At 38.6% G+C, this 23,760-nt stretch overlaps 1 protein-coding gene across 1 annotated transcript in view; it reads left to right on the top strand.

Annotated features, from left to right (window-relative positions):
- The window catches only part of ARHGAP15 (Rho GTPase activating protein 15), a 311,247-nt gene that overhangs the window by 126,380 nt on the left and 161,107 nt on the right, over window positions 1-23,760 (top strand). The window lies entirely within an intron of this gene.

The raw sequence follows: 23,760 nt of genomic DNA on the forward strand, positions 1-23,760 counted from the left end.
GTCAATATTGTGAAATGATTACTGCAATCTTAATGGAGAGTCTAAGGGGATGAATTAACCCCTCGATCCTGATGTTGATTTCTCTAGGTCAGAATTTAGACCTATTTGTAGTGCTTTGAGGGTGAAGCCTTTGTCTTTTCTATGCTTGCTTGGCAAACAAATGGAAGATACTATCCTGGAAGGTTCACATTCTAGGACGTTTTAAAAAAAGACATTGTGGTTTTGTCAAACTTCAGTAAAAGACTTGCCTTTTTCCTCTTGCTTTTTCAAACGTGGAAGTGTGGCACATCCCTTTCCCAAAAACAAGATGCCGTGTCTGTTTTTCTCCATCGCATCTTTCTTCACAAATCATGCTAACTGCACCGTTAGAGCTTCTGCTTAATTGTTCTTTTTAGATAAGCACATTTTACTGTATCTGAGTGCATTACTAACAAGCCACAGGTCTGCACCAGATGGGCAGGTGAAAAAGTGATTATGAGGTGTGTGATGATGGTTCTGTATCCATAATACATTCATCCCAAGGTTCGCTCGCGCATCTGTTATGTATGTTGTTTTTCTTTTTTACCGGAACCCTTAGAGATATTTAAGCAGGTGATTCTCTACAACTAAAAGACGATAAAAGAGAAAAAAAGTGAACAAGGGGTCTTTAAGGTGGCACCGCAAAGACAGTGAGACGTGCGTATTACTGGTATATGCCCCTCAGTAGCTCATATAAGATTCAGATGAATATAACAGTGTAATCATTTTCATTAGCAGGTTTTGGATTGATACTTGCTTGCATATTAATGCTGATTACCGAGTCTTGAATTTATCAGGGTGTAGCTGAACTAGCTGGTGCCATATCGAGGAAGGAGTGAGGTGGGAAGCACGACCTTGCTTTCTCTCTAGTTTGCAAAAAGATTCGGAGGGCTGGCAAGCCCAGACCCGATCCAGGTGTTTGAATTCCCCAAATATTCATCTGTGCCTAAACTTTCAAATGCCATGTGTCTGGAGAGGGCATTTTAGTGCAATGCTTCACTCCTCAAAGCAGGCATAGCTCAAGTTTTTAAAGAGAAAAAAAAATAATTTATTTTTAAGGTGTTTTTAATTAAGTCATTGCTGATAAGCAGCTTCATGTAAGGCTTTTTTATTTCCCTGCCTCAGTTATTCATTTGTTTTTATAAAATAACTTTGCAGAAGCTTTAGTGGTGCCTTTGTTTAGTACCAATTACAGAAAGGATTTCATGCAATTGAGATGTTTTCATTTAAAAACATGGAGATTACACATGCAAATTCTTTGCTGAAAATGAGGAAAGCAGTAAGGTATCCTTGGTTAACTTTTTAGTTATTTAAAAGTAGCTTGTTGGAGATTGAATATTTCTATGTTTCACTAGAGCTTTTAAATATAAAAGAGATATGAGACTATATCTGACACCATCAGGCATATTATATTAAAATTTATGAACAACTTCATCAAAAACCACTTTCCTTCTCCTGCATGGAGACAGATTTGTTCTGACATAAACGTTACATGGCTGGTTGCAGCCTCAGATTAATGCGAAGACCCTGGCGATTCCTTTTAGACGTTATTTTATGAAATAATACCTGTCAGCTGCTGCCTGATCCCAGAAAAGGGGGCAGGTTTTCCAGGTCATCCTGCCATCTGTCAGCTAAAGCTCATCTGTCCCTCCACATTACCACCTGATCTGTGCTAACAGGCCTCACAGGGAGCCCCGCTTCATTGGCCCGGTGGGAGCCCGGCAAAGAGACTGTGCGAGGACATCACCTGTGATTCCCAGATTTAATTATCACTGAAGTGATGAAGATGTGCACGCAGATTGAAATGCTTTTGAATAAATGCATGGCTCCAGATAGCATTTTTTTTTCCTTTTATCCCTTTCCTTTTTTCCCTTTCCTTTTTTCCCTTTCCTTTTTTCCCTTTCCTTTTTTCCCTTTCCTTTTTTCCCTTTCCTTTTTTCCCCTTTCCTTTTTCCCCTTTCCTTTTTCCCCTTTCCTTTGTTTTTTCTTTTCTTTTTTGTTTCTTTTTTTTTTCTTTTTTTCTTTCCTTTCTTTATTCTTTCCTTCCCCCTCCGCTTCCATTTTTTCCTTTTCTTTTTTCTTTTTCTTTTTCCCTTTTCTTTTTCCTCCTTTTTTTCCCCTTACCTCCTCCCAGTTTTCTTCGCCACTTCCAACAAAACCCTTGTCTGGGTTTTCCGACAGGCATTGTATAAAACATGTGTGCGTGCACACGCACATGCATATATGTAAAACCTGAATTACAGTGTTTAATAATCAAATTAAATGTAAATGTTGCTGGAATCGTCAGACATTCACTCTCAGGAAAAAAATTACCTCTGTTTTGTGCTCGGCCTTTCACTGCAAACACGATTATTTTCTGAAAAGGCTCCTTGTTATCAAATTCTAAAGCTGTATTGATTGTTGCTAGATGGGAAAATCAGGTTGCATTGTAATTCCAGCTTGTTACCTCTGGTGCAAGGCGCAGCCTGCGTCGGCAGGTACCTGGGGTGCCCTGCCGAGAGGTAATGGTGGGGTTCGCAGGGGTTGGCCCGGCTGCGGAGGGGCAGGAGGGAAGGAGGGCACGGAAACCCTCCGGATACGCCGGCGACCGCAGGCACCTCACTCCCTCCCTCAATCAATAACGCAGCACAAAAGTTATTACAGGTCTGGGCCTTTTTGACTTCAAAGCTGCTTAGGCAGTATGTGGCATTAATTCCCTCCTGTACAAAAATGTAGTTGATAATCACCAGGCTGAGGGGAGGATTTAGGACTAGAACAGCAGATTTCCTCACAGATTACAGCCTAAAACCTAGTTCCTTGGGATAAATCGGGATAATTAACTGTAGTGAAATACGTTACCCTTGTTGATTCGTACCCATGCGGTACTTGTGTTGGGTACGGCTGCGGAGAAACATTCCTGCCGTTACGCCACCCCACAGCTTCCAGCGTGGAGGTGCAATCCTTAACGTATATATCTTTCTAACGCTGGTGACGGGGACTTGTCAGGAGATAATTTAGGCAGCGGTGGCCGCTAACTGAGACCCTGGAAGAGTTGGTGCAAAGATCCGCAGTCAGAGCTCAGGCCTGCAAGGCACCACGTGCTTTATTTATATCTTACCCCGCCGCTGACTGCAGTTTTGGGTCAACTCATTTAATTCAGAGCTAACCCCTCTGTCGCCGCATGCTGATGGGGACTGCGCTGAGCACCGCTGCTCCACGGAGGAGCTGCTCACCCCTCTAGCACCGGGGTCCCTCGAATTAAGGAATTACATCACACTGGTAGCGTTCGTGATAGGACTTTGTTTGAATTTCATCAAAGGAGTGAGGCATCTAAGCGGTGAGATGTGCAGCTCCCCAAAGGGTGGTGACACCCCTGTCTTTCCCTAGTGACTTGACCGTGGCCCCACATGGCATCACACCCCAGCCTTACACCTCTGCCTCCATTTCCCCCATGTAGGTGGGTAACAGTTATGCTTGTATAGATGTGCAAAAGCTTAGCTAGATTTTTAACACAGCCTTTACTAAGAAGAAAAACATTTCCAGCCTGAAATTCAGAGTTACTGTCAAAAAGAGACAGTTTCTTTCCCTCTCCTCACGATGGGCTTTGTAACCACAGCTTTTCATTGCTGCAGTTCGGGAGGTTGCCTGCTATTCTCTGAAGGATGGTGTAGACATTTGTGAGGCTGCCATTTTTGTTCTAATCCTAAAGTAAAGTTCACATACCACCACAGCAAATGCACTGCCCAGATCTCCAGATGTCCTTGTGTCAAGCAGACAGCAGACACGACATCCAATTAATGTGTTTTTGTTATAATGATTATTTTGTATTTTAATGATCTCTATTGAAAAACAAGTGGTTTATTTACAAACTTTTCATTTTAAAATTAATTACTTCAAAAGCAAACTGAAAACCAGTTTATTGCATGCAACTAAATGAGTATAGAAAAATATAGGAATAGAAAATATTACGATATGCTTTTAATGTGGAAATTTCAAAAGAAAAAGTTTTACTAGTGGCCAGTATAAATACAGAAGAACTGGTTTTAGGTGTACCATGAATAAAGCCTAGTTTAAAAACAGTATGTCCAATGGTCGTCTTTGCTCACATCTCAAAACTGCTGTACTTCATTTTCCCTTCGTACAAACCAAATAACAGAATATTAAGAGTCATTTGAGGTCATAATTACAGTTCTTTGACATCTGCCTTTTTTCTGTTAGCCACGGCTACCAGATGTCCATGTCATGGGAACTGAAAATTATTAGTCTAATCATATTTTTAATAAAAAGTAACAGAAATTGTATATTTTAAAGCTGCTGAGTGTAAGCTTGCCAGGCTAGAAGAGATTGCAGGGCTGCTTCCCTTTATTTTTATACTTGTCTGACGTTTTTATGTTATTGTTTGCTTTATTGGTGCAGTGCTCTGTTTTTCTGTCCTGTCCATTTCTCAGCCAGTCCGACCCTATTGGCAGAATGAATTGAGTTATGTATTTTCGTTAAACTGATACCTGCCTGTATTTCAGTCTGCTGTGACTACGCTGCTTGTTCCTTTACCTTTATATTGATCAGCTTTATTTTATAGGGTCACTATACTAAAAGCACTGTTGTTTTCAATTGTCTTTATTTCTGCTTGCGTGCTGCTCTGTTCTTGCCCTATTGATTTGACTTCTTATACATTGCTTTGCTTCTATTATGTTAGCACCCATTCACCAGCTTAATGATCATGGCACTATATGGAGTACAGTATATTGCTTTGTTAAATCATTTCCATCATATTAATTTCTACTTATATGTAGTACTGACCTATTTTTACTGTGCTGCTTCCAAAATTGTCTTCGTTTATCCAAAGCTGGCTGTCCTCCATTGCTATAAGCATCCCTAGTTTCTGTAGCTCTACTTTTCATGGTGTTTTTTTTTGTTTCCCCTTCTCTCATGTCCCTCAGATTCTTTTTTTTTACTCTTTTTTTTTCCCTGTACTTTTCCTATGCTCTAATACTTATGAAGATGCTTAACTTTAGTGTTATGAGATAATCTCCTGTTTAAATGTACGTGCTCAACTTTTCTTCTTTCTCTTTGCCCTTGTACCTGGGAATGATGGCGTCTTGATCTAAGACCTTCTTTCATTTTTTGTTCTTAAGGCTTTGTAATTCCTCCTTTGGATGTCATTATTGGCACAGGCTGAGAAACCTGGATACTGGGGCTCTGTGTTGTTATACCTTGTTGTGTATGTTATGCATTATGTCATGTCATTAGAATATGTCACTGCTTCGTTCGTCTTGGGGAGGATGGAGAGGAGTTGTGTATGAAGAGGTCTACAGTAAATCTGGTTTTTGGCCATGGGAAGGGAAGGGAGAAAAAGGGAGACTTTCAAAGGGAGATGGAGATGCAGAAATCCTAAGACCACCTCTCTTCTCTTGGGAGCAGAGGGTGCCTGGGAAGGGACTGAGGATGCAGCACAGTGCCTGAAACCACATCTTCTGCTGAACATTTGGTGGCAGCAGGAATTAAATTGCTCTTAACTTTATTTGGAAATGGTGTCTTCAGCACTGTTAACAGGAATATGAAGAGCAGATTTTATGGACAGAGTTTTAGATGTGATCCACCCTTTAGTAAAATGTCTTTGTGATTAATTTTTTTTTCTTGCTTTTATTTCTGTCTCAACATTTTTTTTGTCAATCAGAAATCATAGCCACATTTGAATGGTGAAAAGCTGAACTTTAATCAATACTAAGAGCTTGTATTTATTTGGAGATCAGACTTTCCTCACATATTTCCAAGCAAAGCCTGCTGATTGCCTACACTGAGCTATAGGTATCATTCTGACTCAAGACTGTGGTTATTTAACTCTTTGTATGGCCTGATGGGTTCCACTCCCACCTCGCTTCCCCCAGGGAGTAACATAGTATTATCCTGGTATTATAATACCTTGCTTTTCCAAGCCAAGTTTGAGTCACAGCTGAGTAGGGCAAAACCTACTCTGCGATTACAGTGGATAGCCTGACTGACAGTGTGGAAATTCAGGATGTGCACAACCTACTTAGTTTGTATTTCATGATGTGGAAAGAAAATCTGGATTGCTGATTTTTTTTTTTTTTTCCTGGTTCATAAAAATGCAAAATAGCAAATCTAATAAGTTACGTTTTATGTGTAGTTTGGCCATGAAACAAACTTTTCTGAAATATGTAATGAAAAGTGACATCACACTCATCACTATCCTGCTTTAAATTTAAACTACTCTGCCTTGCATAATCAATTACTTACAGAAAATTGTAAAGCCCTTAAAATTCTGAAATGGTTTCTGGCATTTAATTATATAAGATTTTTGACCTGGCTAGGCAGATAATGTTAACACAGCTTTAATACTAAACAAGACTGAACATGTGTGTGCTTGACTTTTATTAAACTCCTACTGAAGAAACAGATTAATTGGAGGCTGAATCATTGGTGAACAGGCGTTAAAGACAGAAGGACCTTCTCACATTTTGTTCTGTTACCCAGGCTTATGCCATCTCAGGTTGGCAAGGAGATCCCAACTGTAGTGTTTTGAAATGCAACTGAAAGAAATTTTAGAATAACAGGTGCAAAAAAAAAACCCACCCACCAAAAAAAAAACCCCTCTCCACACAAAAAAAAAGGAAAAAAGAGAAGTGAGCCATTTTCAAAATGCTGATCTGATTCCTTCCTCTTCTCTCTTGCCAAATGACCACCTGACATCTCACTGACACAGGTATTGCCCAGAGAGGTTTTCATTAGTGATGTTAAAAGTGTAAATGGGATCATGGGAACCGGCATCTGTCGCGATGATTTCCTACATGATTATTACTTCTCCCCCTGCCTTAGAACAATTTTCAAGAAGATGTGTACAAGCTGTGATTAAACCACTTCAGATTAAGCTCAAAGTAAATTGAAAAAGTCCTTCTTAAAGCTCTCATTTAACAGTGCTTTACATCCATCTGTAAAATCAGAGCTTTGCTCGCGAGCACCCTCGGAATAGCCCGCTTCCCACAAGGTAGCAGAGGTTAAAAATAAAATAGCAAGAAATCCGTGGCAAAGCACATGTGAGATTAACGGGGTGAAAGTACTGGAGTGGAGAGCTGTTTTCTTCTGACTGAGCTCCTCTTTCTGTCGCACAACCCCCAGTCTGGAAATCTTAACACTGACACTTTTGTACAGATCGGTTTGTTAGCGAATTCAGATTTTAATTCAGCACTCTCACTTGATTATTACTGACATTTCTTTTTTGTAATACCAGGAGAGAGAGAACGTGCATAAACAGATTTTTTTTGCGTGAGCTAGGTGGTGGGCAATTTTGACATCAGATGCTGAAACGCGAGAGAAATGTGCTTGCTTCCAAGGTGTATTTGTGGAATTAAAAAAGATGTGATCTGGGGGATTCAGCTGTGCTCTTCGGTAGCTCCAGGTGGAAGCTGCCGATTTCTGGGTGTTTGAGAGAAGCGGGAGACTCTCCCGGCTTTATTTGGTTCTTGTGTGAAAGAGGGAGTAATGAAAGTACTTTGACAATTACCCATTGAGCTTTTCACTTCATTCAAATCCGTAACGCAGTGCTGAAGTTGGTGGGTGGGTGTGCAAGGGAAAAGCAAAAAAACAAAACCACGTACTATAAAAGCAGTCTAAACGTTTGCACAGTCCCCTGCAAAGCGAAATCTCCACATTTATTAGAGTTCTACGTTTTAAAATCATCTATTCCTTTATCTTCATTGCTCCTGAACATTAAAGATACTAGTAAAAATTAACCTCTCATGTAAATCACTTGGAGTTAAACACATCATATGGCTTAATTTATGAAATGATTTGGTCTATTATGAATGTTTATTTTACCCTTACAATCCAAAATTGTAGAAATTAAATACCATAATGAAATCGTGAGCTAAATTGCATTCTCTTACAGGTTTATATGTGAACTTATGGTTATTATTGTGCAGCAATAGCAAAAAATATTTGGGGAATTATTATTACAGCTGTTTCCAGGATTAAGGGTAAAATACCCTCTTTTTAATGCATTAGTTATTAGTTCATTACAACTGTCATTCTACAGGTAAAAAACACCAAACCTTAAATTGAAAGTGCTTGGAAATTTAAAAAAAATATTAAAAGGGATGTATTAAAAACAAGGTTCTTTTCTAATGTTATAGCTCAGCATATTTTCTGTCTTTCTAAATATAATTTATGAACTCATTTTAAGTCACATTAAGTCCCTGAGCTGGATTACAAAAATTTAATATAAAATACAATACATGTACAGGCAGTTTAAAAAAGGTATCTCAATGACTATATAGCATAACTTTCTTAATATTTGCCTTGGAACAGCTGATTTCTAATTTTATTTTTTTTTTTTAGTGCAGTAGAGCTAAACCACAATAGCTGAAAAGTGAACTTTTTTGTATTTCAACATTCCCAGCCTGGTAAAACTGTTCCGCTTGCTCCATGATATTATAAATATCAAGATTAGTTTCTTCTAAAATTACCAGTGCCAGCTGCATTCGGTTTCCCATGTTCTATAGTATTTTGTTACCAATGTTCTCAGTTTAGTGAGAGGGTTTTAAAAATCAAATTAGTCACAAAAATCTTCAATATGAAAATCTGTTTATAAGTTCCCCATATATTGTAGATATTGTACATAAATCCATTTGCCTTGCTCAGTCAAGTACTCCCACTAATATCCCTCTTCTCCCAGCCTTTTAGCCCAATATGCTCCTACATTAACAATAACCATTTTCATTTTATCTCTGGTACTCAGCACCTACAATTTAGATAACTGACAATCATTAAATTGCCTACAGCAGTGGCTGCTATATGTCTGCATATATATTTTGCAGACATGTAGGCATAAATATACACCCATACCCTCTCTTTTTAAAAAAAATTCTGCCATACTGTATTTTGACCTCAGCAGTACAGCATCTATATTATGCATATTCTTAAGAATCTCATTGAATCGTGAACTCTGCACCAGAAAGTAGCAATTTCTGCACTCCTGAAGTCCTTACAAAATCTTGCCTTGAACCTGTGTGTATTTAAGTTCTTCAGCTGACATCATTGCAGTCTGGGAATATGACATACGGCCACTAATCCAGGATTAATTGAGCACTTATGTGCAGTACAAAACATTCTTTATATATTGACAAATATTTCTAAAAAATGGATTGGTATTTTTGCTGTTAATTGTTTCATTACTGACCTTTACCTCTGTAGACATATGCAGTTTTCGGTTTTTTGGGTGAGACTTTCAAAATATTTTTTTTTTAAGTGTCCAATGCTCAGTGTTAGCAGTGACATTTTTGCAGTCTATTCAGAAGCATACATTTCAGTCTTTTGTATCTCATTTCTTTCTATTTATTTAAAACAACTTAGCATGGAAAATCTTGCAGATTTAAGTGACAGTGATGATGTACAATATGCATAAAATGAGCCCGTCCCTACCCATGGTGTGTATTGCTAGGGACTCCATTGCAATATTTACAGTTAAACTAAACTTTTTCAAATGAAGCAAAATTGCATTTGTTTTGCAGATTTGCTCATCATTAAATGTGAAACATTTCACATTTGTCTTTTTGAGTAATTGGCTTTTAAAAATGATAAGGTGCTCTGAACACTTGTTATGTGGATAGGTCTGACGTTGTATCCCAGAAATCCATATGCCATACAGACAGAACAGAAGAAAGATATTCACAAGCATGTCACAGATTGGACTGAAGCAAGCCAAAAACCAAAGTGCCATGGCATTAACAATAGCACCAGATTTACTGTCACGATTGCAATCTGTGCTGTATCATAGACAGAAGGAGAACTTTTGATAGGTAACACCTCAGTGTTTTTTAAATCTTTTTGGCAAATTATCATTTTCATTATATTTTTGCCTGCCATATAATATTATTATAATGGTATTAAGTCACACACACACACACACATGCACACGCACAAAGTTTATTAGCCCTCAACAAAAGGGCTGATTTATGTTCTGTTCTAACTATTCCACAACAAAAATAAGGTATTTTACTAAAGATTAACACACGTTTTAAGGCGAATCATCCACAGAAGTAGCAGGGATTATTCAAACATGCATTAAGTTAATAAAACCTTAGTTAATAAAGTCTTAGTTAATAAAATCTCAGCTAATAAAGTTAATAAGGTACAGAGAGAAACCATGTGCACCATGTAAAGCTCGACAGCTCAGAAGTTTCCAAAGTTTGAAGACAGTCAAGACACAGGATTAGGGGGAAATATTTTTCCTGGGGTTCAGTCACAACTGACTGCACTTTCCCATTGCAAGCATGTAGACGTTTCTTTTTGACCATAAAATCATACATTTTCTTCTAGTGTAAAAAAAGCTGCATAAAGCAGATTTGGTAATACCATAATTCATGTTGAGCTCTGATAAGTGCTGAAAAAGATTTACAAACTCACAGCTTGACACTGAGCCCACATGTTGGGTAGAGTGGAGAAAAAGCTCTAGAAATACTACATAGAGCTTCCTGGCAGCGAACAGAGAAACATCAGTCAATTGTTTTTCTTAATTGAAAGCCACCTTGGGACCTTGTTGAAAATAACGTATCTGCCTATCTTTTCTGCTGTTTAAATTACCTGGCTGGAGGAGTTGTCCTGGGGCCATTCACAATAAGCTTTTTAGTGAAACAAAAACACTGAAATTCTCACTTTATATGAATTATAGATTTGAAACACACTTCACGTAGGTAGGAAATGAGAATCGCGAGCGCAGGCAAGCCTACCTAAACACGAGTCCGGGTGTTGCTATCGTCTTTGCACTGGAAAGTACTTTTTTTTTTTAATATATACTTTTTGAGCATCCTCTTCTGCAAGTCTTCATCGCAGATATCGCCCTTGTCTGAAATCTTTGGGACTACTTGTGTGACAAACGGTTGCTTGCATAATTTTAGCTCACTACGTTGTACTTAAAACTGTATTGGCAGCGCAGTTGGTGCTTGAAGTTCTTCGAAATGTTTCAAAGTTTACAGTGGTGCTGCTGCTGTGTTTTGCACTCGCTGCCATAAAATATCATGTTGCCACAAAATGTTGTGGGAGCTTCATTTCAATACCATGAGCTGTGCTCTCCTGCCTGGAGTCTGGTGAAAATCAGGAATTACTTAAAATTTTGATTGAAACAGAGCAGTAAATTTTCACCAACTTTCTTTTTTTCCCCCCAGTTTCAGAAGGTTTGGCTAAGCATATGCTGGTTTAGGTTCACTCTGGCTTGAGTGTAGCAGCTAAACATATCTCCAGTCTCCACTCGTACTGATGCAGACATCACTGAAGATGAATCATTACTAGCAGCAGCTCTATTCCCACTTTCCTGGACTTATCCTCCAATACCACTGCCACTGCTAAAGAGCTGCAGAGTGGTTTATGTAGGTAGGAAACACATGTAAAGGGTTTAAAGACATAAAAGGTGAATCATTTTTGATAGTGATGATGTTGCCATGAGTGGCAGCACTTGCTTTTACCTGCTTCTCCCCTGCCAGGTGTGAAGGTATGTGCAGGTATTTGATATTTGCTCCCAGATTTGGGGCTGTTGTTATTTACCACTCTGGGAAGGGTAAAGTGAGATAATCCTTGGATAAACCTAATTGCAACTTTCCCTACCTGCTTGCAGTAGCTTTACTGTCTCTCTGATCTTCACTAGCAGAGTCAATAATTTGTTTGAACAAGTTTTCCATCTAATCATTAACACACTTAAAGCCTATAATGAGCTCTGTATACATGCAAATGAATCTTTTTTAAGTGCTTGTGTAGATTTAAGGGCATTATTTCCATGTAAAATGGAAATCAGAGCTTTTTCTCACGTAAATGCTACAGTCCTTAATAAGGAATGGATCTGTAGTGACTTTCTAAGTTTATTGGAATTTACAGTACTTTTGTCCTTACATACTGTATTTGGGATCTTTTCAAAGAAGAGAAATAATGCTTTTAAACCTGTATCAAATCAAATGCCTTAGAAGATTTTCCTCAACCCCTCTCATCTTCTTACAGTAGTCAGTGAATGAACTGTTTCAATTCAAAATGAAAGGCATTTATAAACAGATTTTTTTTTTTTCAACTTTATCAGGCACTGCTCAACTCCCATTGTATTGCTGTAATGATACTTCAAGATAAATAAAGAAATTCCTGGCTATAACAATGTAAATAAATAGAAAGGCAATAAGATTAAAATGGGTACCATTCACGCTCTGTACGACAGCTCGGAGGACTCTAGCACAAGAGTAACCAGCTCGGTGAAAAACCCAAAACTGTGATTGCTATTTAACACTGCAGCTTTTCACAGTAGCTCAGCACAAAGTTATTTAGCACAGGTGTTTCTGTAAGTCTGATACATTGGGAAAATTCGCAAGGTTCTCCGTCTCTCTTGCTCCGTGTCGGCTGTGAAGTTGGTCCCGTGATGCAGTAAACGGGTTTCTAGTAGGAAACAGAGAATATAGGCAAATGAGCAAGTTCAAGGAACTGATCTAGATTCATTTTTCTTGATTGCTAATTCTTGTAACGCATGACAGTAGTGAGGTGAACGACCTGTCATCGAGCAAAAGCAGTGAAAAATGGGAATGAGTTACCATTCAGATTTAAGCGTGAAACTGAGCTCCTGTTCTCTCCTTCGATAAAAGCAGCTTTCCTGAATAATACGGACATCGGTGCTCTTTCTTTGTTGAGTGAGAGTTTTGATAAATATTCACCTTTTTTAGCATTTCTCACTAGTTTATTTAGATGTGATGTATTTCTGTGCTGTACACCACAATGTTTCAGCCTATGTGTGTTTGCATTTCAATAAGAGGTGAAATGGTATAATTGAATTTCTAAACACCTAAAACTCCCAGCAATTATTTTTTCTTTTAATTCTCAAGTTCTGTCAGTATCTAATTTATGGTTTAATTCTTTGTAAGGTCACCTTCTAAGTGAGTGACTTCTAGTTAATCTTGGACATTATGAGCTTGGCTGTGATAGAGAATCAGTTCATCTGTTCTCAGAAACAGTGAGTTATGGGGACTGTTGGCAATTGAAGACCCAGAGTTTAGCTGAAAACTAGGTATAATTTCTAACATAGTTACTATTTTTCTCTCATTTTTTCCAAGGTGATCTGGCTGTGTTTTGACTAGTATAACCAAAGGTTAAAGAAAAAAAAATCATATTTCTTTTCTGATACTGTGTTCTTCAAGTAGGTAGGTAAGGTTACCAGTTTGGGTTTGCTTCTAACAGTGAAGGAACCGATAGGCAGTGGTCTTTGGTGATGGTGGGTTTGGGTTTTTCCCCCTCTAATTCCTTAATAAGCTATTCTCTTCTCTCAGCTGGGATAGAAGGTATAGCTTGTTTTTGCTGTTACGCTTATAAGTGATAGATAACTTTGTTGCTTGTGGTTCTGCTGTTAATTTACATTCATCTCTTACTGACTGTCACTAACATATCTTTTGTTCCCTGAAATATTCACTCTGTGAATAAATATGACTTTTCTGCTATTTTTGCTCTGATTTGCTTATTTCAGTCTTGTGACTAAAAAAAGCACAAGTACTCATATTCTGGAAGTTGCTTATTGCTTAATGAAGTACCTTGCTGAATCAGGGCTACTGTGTTTCAGCAGATGAAAGAAAAGTACCTGAGAAGCTGTACCGCCAGGGTCTGCTTTGAATGTTTTTCTTTTAACCACATTTTAGACTTATTTGCAAAAAGTGGATCATGGTTTTGCAAAACAAATAAAAGCTTCTGGTCTTATTCTTGAAAGTGTTGGGAAATGTTAACGTAATTGGTTCTGTTTATAGTTCAAACCCACTTACATGTGTCTGCTCATAGACATGAGTAAGAGACAGTCAGTCAGCTCTTCCAGCTCTGGTCTGATGATTAAATGCCTCCAATCACTGCAAAGTAACTTCTCAGTTTTCTTTGTCAGACTCAAGAATCTGATAATTATTTTAATTATTTTAGTAGAAGGAGAACTGTGCAAGGATTAGGTCATGGATGAGATTGTAATACAGGGTAACAAAACACTTTCAGAAACTTAAATCTGAAATTCCAGTTTCCTTAAGACATGCCATTTTGCCTCACAATTTAAAGTGTATGTTACTGATTAGATGTCGCTTTTGAGTCGTCTTGTGCCATTGAGTTCGATGAGAGTGATAGCACACCTGGTATCTCTAACAACATGGTGGGAAAGGCAGGGATCATAAGGGTCAGGGGTCTGTGGGGAGATGCTCTGGTAACAGCCCTTCTGTAGCTGGACTTTGTGTTGCTGGATAAGCACGAGTCTCCTGGTACATCCACAGTGCTTGAATTAATATGCAATGATGATGTGTTTGGACAAGGAGGCTGTAATGGGTTTTAAAACACTATTTATTTCCCTGTCATGTGTACTGTACATTTATTAGTGACAAGAGTGGAGCAACAGTCATGGTGTTGCAGGGCTCCATATAGATATGGTCTTACAATTATGGTATGGAGGACTCAAAACCCAAATACTCAGCCGTTTCTGTGCCTGATAATTTTGTATATTTTTAGCTTCTCTTATATTTAGATCCCTAAGTTCCTGTAAGAGCTGTCACCCCAAACCTGCATTTGGCTATACTGCACCATCCCAAAGCTTGCAACAGAAAAGAATATCAGCCTTTCAGACACAGCATATTTAGAAAAGAGAGAGTCTGCCAAATTCCCAAAAACCACTTCCCAATTCCCCTCACGAATAGCACCCCTCACGAATTTCACCCGATTACCGCTAGCTGACTAAATTCAGCCAGTGTAAGAAATTCACAGCGTTCTGAGCTATATTCTCCTTTCCTAGAAAAGCTCCCCTTAGACACCTATTGTGAAAAGATAATTTGATATTTTGGTTATGTGTTATTTTTAAATAACATTTTGAGTAACCTTCTGTCATGACTATGCTACTACATAGAGTAGCTGATAAATTTAAAGGCCAATGCATTTCCAGTGCTGTCAGTGCAGTTCCAGAATGTCTAAAGAAAAATCCCAGGATCCTCCAACACTCGAATACTGGTTTGAAACTATCACGAGAATTTGGAGACATACAAAGTTCCATTTTTTTTAGATTAAAAGAATTTCTAATTTCAAAAATTAGAAGATATTATTCTTTGAATGAAACACTATCTCCATACCATCTATACTGTGATGCTGCTTATAATATAAAATAACTTCATTCCCAAATGAAAAAAGCCCACAACTGTGTAAGGAAGGTTCATAGTCTATTAGCCTTTTAGGAACTGTATTTGAAATATCCATGTTCTCTACTCAGTTAAGAAGTCTATGTATGGTGTCACCCATGCAAGTTTTCTAACAAGGTTGTGACTCCTTAGAAAAGAGAGTTCAGCTACGTGACAAAATGTATTCATCTTCGTCCTAAATCTCAACAGCATCATTTCTATTAAAAAACTAAATATTTTTTTAAATGTATTAGTAAAGATTAAATGGAAATCTTTTCAGTTGCTGTAGTTGGAAATGTTTGTTTTCTTAAAGGGATATAATAGTCTTCTTGAAAACATTTTTAGTCCGGTTTAGCTTCTTCTAGTACTTACCTACAAATAAAGGTGGCAAGAGGCAAAGCAAAGACGTTATGCATTGTTTGCTCCCTGCATGCAAGGGAGTATGATAACCATCATGTTTTTCTTGCCTGCAACACTTAGGAACTTGACACAGCTGGCAGACTATATGTTCTGATCACGGACCAAATTTGATGGTTTACATTGTTATTGAACAATAGCTGGCATGATCATGTAGCAGCAGGATATGACACTTACTGTTCAGTAGACCTGTTTTTATAGAAAGGGACCTCCTGCCTCCTTGCCCCAGGCCACCAAACCCTCTACTGAAGGGAGGGTGTTTTGGATCTCTAGCTGTAGGAGAGTTCTTGTGTTGTTGTATTGGCTTTTGGCAAGCTAATAAAACAATGTAAACAGCTCTTTTGGAAAATGACCACATGTTCTACACGCTCAGTACACAGAGATGTTCTGAGTCACAAAAAAAAAAGAAAAAAAAGAAAAAAGAAAAAGAGAGCACCCAAAAGAAAAGAAAATAGTAAATATAACAATGAAAAATCCCATTCAGTAGTGCTGTTTCGTCTCTATGAGATGCTTTGTTCAACAGCGGGTATCAATCCCCACAAGTAACATCTGCTATCAGAGGATTTGCAGGTACACCTTTGTTCACTGCTAACCGAATGTGTGTCGGTATTATAATTCAGCAGATTTCTGCTTTTCACTCAAACCAGGATTAGCATTGACTTGGGCTGGAGGGCATTCAAGCTGCTGTTCTTCTTTTAGCTATATTTCTCTGTAAACATCTAATTGTTTCAAAAAAAGAGATGTACAGTAGGCAAAAACCTGAATTCAATGCAAATAAGTCTGTGCAGCTCTAAAGTTAACAGGTGTTCTCATTAGTGTAAGTAGACAAGGAACGATTCTTGAATGTTTTATAAACACTTATAATCATGGCCAAATACGTTTCTGTAAGTATAAAGATACTTATAGCAACATCTCTTTTTTCTTATTGTGCAATCTCAGCACTTATTAATAGGAGACATGTGTCAGTAAATGAAATACTAAAAGCCAGTACCGGCTTCTGCCTGCAAATAATGTAGCTGTAAAATGCTCTGCTACTGATGAATAAATTTCTGGCTAAAATAAGAGTCAATGAAATGAAATCTTTACACATAGCACATATATATTTTAAATATATTTCTTTGCTTGTACTGAAAGTAGAGCATTCATTCTCCCTTTGATTTTTTTTTTGTTTGTTACAAGGACTTATCATGTTGAGTCTCACTCACATATATCATAAAGTGTTATAACACGCATATAAAATTGGACAGGAGGGCCATTCATCACTAGGTATTGTCCAGCTGGTAAAACTAAGAAAGACAGAACTTCTCTAAGAAACCATTGCCAATATCTCTGTGTGTGGCTGTGTAATATATGACTTCAGATTGCAAAGGCAATAACAGTAAAATATTACCCCAAGGAGAAAAGTAGCTTGCAGTAGGTATTCATACATTGCCTTTAGTCTTCATCTGTGGACAAAATGTGCAATTGTCTATTCCCCTACTTCCCTCTATGCACAGACATGACTGAGTTGTGTCTTAATTATTATCTCTTGCTTCTCTGCTCTGAGCCAGATTTGGAGGTACTCCTTTCTCACTTCCCAAGTCTGGTGACTTCTGTCTTCCCTGACTTTGGCTTAATGACTGGCAGAAGTCCTCCCGCCCCGCTCCCATGGCAGGGACAGCACATCCATGGGGCTGGAGCAGAGGGTAGTACAGGGAGGGGGTACATGGGAGGCTGCATGCAGGTGTCTGACATCCAGGATGGTCATCTTCTGCTTGTCTCATATTTTCCTTTTTTGCTTTTTGCTCTCTGAAGGAAAACCCTCTTTTTCAGAGGCCAATCCAAGTAGCCCAGCTGTGAGCCCAGCTCACACAGGGTATAATACCAGCGTAGCAGATCAGCAGGAAATACTTCTCCCAGTACGTGCCTTGGATGCTTAGCAGAAAGTACTTGCTCTTCCTTACCTTCCCCTTTGATTAAACAGCATGTGCTTTATTTTCACACATCTCCAATGGAAGGAAGAAGTAAGACCTGTACTGAGGGGTGAAGAAGGGAGAATGACAAGCTGTTCCTTGAAATCTGTGAAAGCATCCCAGAACCCCTGGCAGAGCACTGGACCCTTCCCCCTCCAGGGAGGCTCTGTGGACTCTCCAGCCTGACCCCCTCTTCAAATCCAAGGATGAGTTTTGGTCTCTTAGGGCCTAATCAGCTTTATTCGTGACCTCCTATTTATTCAATATCTTCCTTACAAGCAGTATAAATCAGTTCTTCTGCAACTGAGATTCTTCACAGCCAGGAAGGAAAGCAAAATATTTGCTTTATAATGCAGAGAGAAGACCTGATTCTCTCCTTGCTAGTATTAATGTAATTGAACAGAAACTGGTATATATATTATGAGTTCATTGCACAACAGAATGGAAACATTAGGCTCAAAGATTTTTTTCTTCCTCTTAACTGTCCCAGAGTTCATTATTTTGTTACTAAATTATGTTGAAGGACTCAGTCCTAGGAATTTACCAGGAAAAAATTATTTTATATAAAAATTTGTTCTTTCTTGGAAGTTTGACCCCAGACTTCAGGCTGTTGAATCCGCTTTGGAGCCGTTGATGTGAATACCCCAAACATTAGGTTAATTCCATTAACAAGCAACTTATGTATGTGAGCAGGTTGCTTTGATACGATGATCCCGCAAAGGTTCCCAGAGAATGGCTGTGCAAATCAGTCGTACCACAAGGCAATACAATTGAAGATATATCTTATAAACATCTGGCAGCAATTGGTCTTACAATTGCTAATAGTGCAGAAGTTGTGAAAACACAGGATCTGTTTGTTGCCTCTTTGCAATGCTTGGTTTTCACAGTAATTTTTACAGAGTCAGAAGAAACAGGGTAATTATAACATAAGGTTCAACATCTTTAGATATGTAGAACATTTTCTGTTGCTTAAAACAAATATTCCCATAGAAAGTATAAAACATTTTTCTGACTTGCAAAGTTTTTGCAGTCTATCATTTAAATTACTTAAATAAAGGGAGCTTTACTACTCCCAAAAGCTGAGAATATAACACCCGCCATGCATATTAGCTTGATCTTTTTGACAGACCAGAAAAGTGTTTGTGTGTGCCAATTAAAACAAAAATGGATCCCCAGTGGCTTGTTCCTTGCACAACTTCTGAAGACTGCTATCATTGTATGCTGGGGTAACCCTGGATAAGGCGGCTATCCAAAGTAAACAAACTTTTCAAAACTTTCGTGACAGATGGGGGTTACAAATGCATTTTAATAAGAGAGTTGCCAAAGCAACTTTTTTGCAATCAGCATATATTTACTTAACATCTAGCAACATTGGGAACACAAGGCAGATACTTTCTCACAAAATTTTTTAACAAATACCCTTTTTTTGAAAGATTGGTTGAAGACCTTTTCTTTCAAGCTGATATTTCCCCACCACTTCAATGTTAACTTTGCTCGACATCCAAAGGACTGCGAGATTGGTAAAGACAGACTGTAACATGAGACAGACAATCTGCTTGATAATGAAATTTCTTTGGTAGTCATAAACATCTTAGAGTCCTTTAAGTAATTTAACTATCAGCATAACCATGACTACCTCTGTTTGATAGGCTGAATCATATAATGGATATGTGATGCAGTATGGATATAATGCAGCTCGATACTGATCCTTTTGTTTTCTTTTATTTGTGTTTCTTGAATATTAGACTCTCAGCTCACGACAGTACAGCACAGAGAGATATTACATTTATCCTTTCTGCTGCTCACTCATTCAGCGTAAACATGGCCAAGAGACTGGATTATCTGTGAGAAAGAATTTAAGATCAACTTCCAGAAATGCAGTTAGACTTTTGACTTGTTTTTAAAAACTTACATATCTCTGTCCCTGTTTAATTCAAATCCAGTTAATTAAACCACTAAGGAGCATAGTGTCTCCCAACTTTAATTAATTCTACTTCTATCCTGGGTGTGGACACATGAATATCTATGTTTTATGTATTTATTCTCAAGCTATATTATTCTCAAGCTATATTATATTCTAATGATATTATTTTTTTTTTTTTAAGAATATTTAGGAAGAGAGACAAAATTCCTACTCTTCTTTCTTTTTTTTTTTCCTTTGTTTCTGACTCTCTTCACACCTTTCCTTTCCCAGTCCTGGTGGCTGCCATGCAGATGGAGAGTGATGTGTCCTGTGTTACACGGGCTGGGTGGCTAGATCCCAACCTGCAAAAATATCTCAGGAAAATAGAGGGAAAAGCCTAGATTCCTCTTCATTAGGGGTAATCAGGATGATTAACATGATTAGAAAAAAACACTATTGTGAGAGAGCAAGGTGAGATGAAGGGAGCAGTGGGAAGGGGGAAGAGTGTTAAATTTTGAGCTAGAAATGTTCCAGCGACTCACGTTTCCTTTTTTCCTACATATATCAAGGGCAGGAATCCCAATGCACAGCACAACAAGAGGAACACATTTTATTGAATTTCTGCACACAGAGGTATCTGTCAATCCAAGTTTAAATCACTTAGTGTTCACCACAAGCTGTGGGAGTCCCAGGTGACATCAAAATCTAGGTTTTCGGCACTGGATTCTGCACTGGATTAACGTCTGGTGGGGTTTCCACAGTCCAGAAGTGTTCAATAATCCAATGCTGAACCATTGAGGTGGGTTATATGAAGCTTTACCCCAATGGTCCAGCATTTTTTCCGATGTCCCACATTCAGAGGGAGTTGAACAATGGCTTGTTTCAGTATTTGGCTGAAATAAGAACTCTGTGGTGGTTTCTTGGTGGCCATACGTGAGCTATACGTGAGACATACGCTTCCCGAGCTGTTCGCTCTCTTCCCTTTTGCTGCTGGGTAGAGGCTGTGAAGGGTTTTTTGCTGCATTTCTTCTTTCCCGTAGGATTCTTCACTTCCTGTATTAAAGTTTGTTCTTGGCATTGTCTGAAAATAGTTCGTCACTGCAAATAATAGTTATAGCCACCAGAGATGCATAAGTACGCTTTGAAGTGAGTGAATCAATAATACAGTTTTGTATTTTTGTTTTTCTGTGTGAATTTATCACCCTTTTCCATATCTCCATGGAGTACCTGTCAGTAGGATTGCTAAAATCGTCTCCATCCCTGTTCTGCAGCTAAAATAAATGTAAGAAACAAGTGTATCTATAGAAATGTATGTTGGCAGAGAACTAGAGGGATACCATGGAGGAGACTTTTTTCTTATTTTCACAGCAGTGCAGTAGTCCCCAGACCAAAGTTTGCAGGAAGACTATAGACAAAAGCCCCTGGGCTTATCCCATGGCACTTTTCTGGCTTTTATCTCGTTTCCCATTGATGGAAATACCATTGAGGTACTATGAAAGGGAAGAGTCTCTGAGACATGTTCTGAGAGGTGATCCAGGTCATCTGTAAAGGTTTGGAAGTCCCAGAGGAAAGTAGCCATGAATGGCACAGTAGCATGTCCCAGAGCACAACCCAGCACAAGAGAAATACATGATTTGTAGGATTTTTAAGAACTACTGATCCTGGGTAGGTTCCTAGGTGTATTTGTGTATTATATAATGGTAATGGTATTAATTAGATATAGTGTCCTGTATTTTCTGGAGCTATACAGGCATCTTTTTTTTTTAATAACATAGGATCTTGTTGAACACAACCTTGGTGCATCATTACGGTGACATACAAAAGAAGCTCACCCCTCCATTTGCAGCTTTATAAGGTGACAAGAGAAATCCTTAATAAGCCACAAGTAGAATATCATAAAAAGTGTTTCACACCTGCCCCCCTCCTTCCCACACTTTGTTGGCAGCCCAGCAGTGCATTGAATTTAGCACACACTTACCTGCGGTGAGCCGATATTTTCAGAGGATCAATGCTTACCAGCAGGACTGTGCTACACTTCATTGTAAAACTACCATGTGAGAGGATTCAGCCTTTGAAGTGATTTTTCCAAGGTACTATAGCAAGAAAGAGAGAATTCAGGCGTCCTGGCTCCTCTGTAAGCAACCTGAAGGGCGCACCCTTTGCAAATAAGAGGGTTAATGTCAGTTGTCGTTACTTGTGGGTATTTATTGCCGACAAGGGCATCATAATTCTGCCTGCTAAAGTAATGCTAATTCCAGACTGTAGCCTTTGCAAATATGATGGCAAAGACAGAGAGAGATTTCACGAAATATTTAAATAAGTGAAGTACCTGGCACAATGGGGACTGGCAACTCTATCTAGAGCACTTCATTTTATTTTTCCAGATTTGTCTTTAATATTTTTCTCCAGTCCCTCTGTTATTTCAGCAGTGCCTGATACAGGGATGGTGTGTTAGCATGCTTTAATATTGAACAATTTATGCTTGTTGTTAGTTATACATCATTTAGGGCTGTGATCATAAATTGTTCAATCACAAGGTTTAGTCAAAGCTAGCATTCTTTACTGATGTCTTTTCCCAAGGGTGTTGAAAATTCGATTGTTCAAAGTGCAAATATGGTTTAACAATCCCTTCCAAGAACCATTTATCAGAAATCCTAAGGAGGTAATATATAAAAGTGGGATAGGAAACCTGCACATTAAATGGGATTTACCAGCCAAAGCTTTTGGAACTGCTTTCCTGTGAATGACTGGAATGGAGCAGAACAAAGTCAATTACTGACTGTAATTAAGGAGTGGATGCATTTAAACTGTAGAGAGCAGTAGCAGTCTTCTTGAAACTGTCTAGTTACTCTGAAGATTAGTCTAAGGAAAGAAAGAAAAGGACTTGAACTATATCTTACAGAAAGTATATTTTCAATGAATTCTCTTCCCTCCATTCTATGATCTGTTTTTACAGATTTGCTCATAAAACACTGATGATATATGATTATCAAAACAACACTTTCAGACAGAGAAACTTTCAACATGTATTTTGCTTTGGTCTCGTTAGCAATGGAGCATCTCTTTTGCATATCATACAGTGCAAATGTTTATGCAGTGCTGAATACTTGGGTTTTAATAAAACCTGAATTTACTGAACAGAGGGCTGAACTATGTTGTGTCCTTTTTAAGCCTTCAAAGTACAGTAAATCTAATTATATATGTTGCTCTTACTTTGAAAATGCTATTCCATTTTATAATTTTAATAATGATTTGTTTATACTGGGAGAGAGGCATTAGATTGAATTGTTGCCTGTGTTTAGTCTAATTCATATCTGCATGTATACATTAATAAATTGTGACATAATATAGTACAATTTGAACCCAAACCTTGCCATAGGAGCTGGGCACAGAACTGAAGGTCAGCTCTTTCAACAACTCACCTTAAGTTGAATTTTGACCTTTTTTTTCTTACTTTTGATAAAGGGAGTGATGAGTGTGTGATTGATGTTATGGCTGTGGACTAATAAGGGAATTAAAATCTCCCTGATAAATGACTCCCCCATGCGCACGGGGAACAATGAGGGGGTGGCTAGAGGTCTGCTCCTGACGGGTGCGGACGGGACGGGATGAACATCTGCAGCCGGGCAGCCCCCGAGCCCACGCCGGGGGACCATTCCCACATTCTCCGCAGCGCTCTCACAGGATGTCTCTGCTGGAGCTGCGCTGATGGGATTTTCCTTAGTGCTGATGACTTTGGAAACCTTCCTTACAGGCATTTCCTCAATAATGGGAGGGTTGTAGAACAATTAATAAGCCATTAAACTGTTTTGTCTTTTTTTTCCTCCCCCCAATATTATCTCAGTTTTAAGAAAGATGCAGGGAGTACCCAGGCTGGTGAGGATCTGCTGTTTCTTTTATGCTTTAGGAAAAACTCTTGACACGGGGCAGATGCAGTGAAACAGTAGCACTTTGGGTTGATGTATTTACATAAATAAGCTGTGCCAGGTCTTAATGGCTTCACTCTGCTTTTCCTCACGCTTTGGTCAGAGAGAAATCTCTGTTGTCCACTGTGTTCATCTGTTCCCAGAGAAAGACCTGAGAAGGTTTTGGTCCTTACCACAAAAAGAATTCTAATGTGCAGACTAAATCTGCATCCCCAAACCACTGAAACCCGAGTGTGCAATGCCCACATGCGGATGCTACCGAGTTTTTCACAAGCGACAGTTTAGCAACATAAAAAATACTTTTTTTTTTAAAAAAAAAGCTTTGGTTTCCGAGCCAGCAGGAGCTGTGCTGGTTTAGAGCATGGGCAGGATGAGCTCCTTTCCCTTGCAAAACATGGTGG

The sequence above is a fragment of the Nyctibius grandis genome, chromosome 9, assembly GCF_013368605.1.
Source record: "Nyctibius grandis isolate bNycGra1 chromosome 9, bNycGra1.pri, whole genome shotgun sequence".
Taxonomy (NCBI): domain Eukaryota; kingdom Metazoa; phylum Chordata; class Aves; order Nyctibiiformes; family Nyctibiidae; genus Nyctibius; species Nyctibius grandis.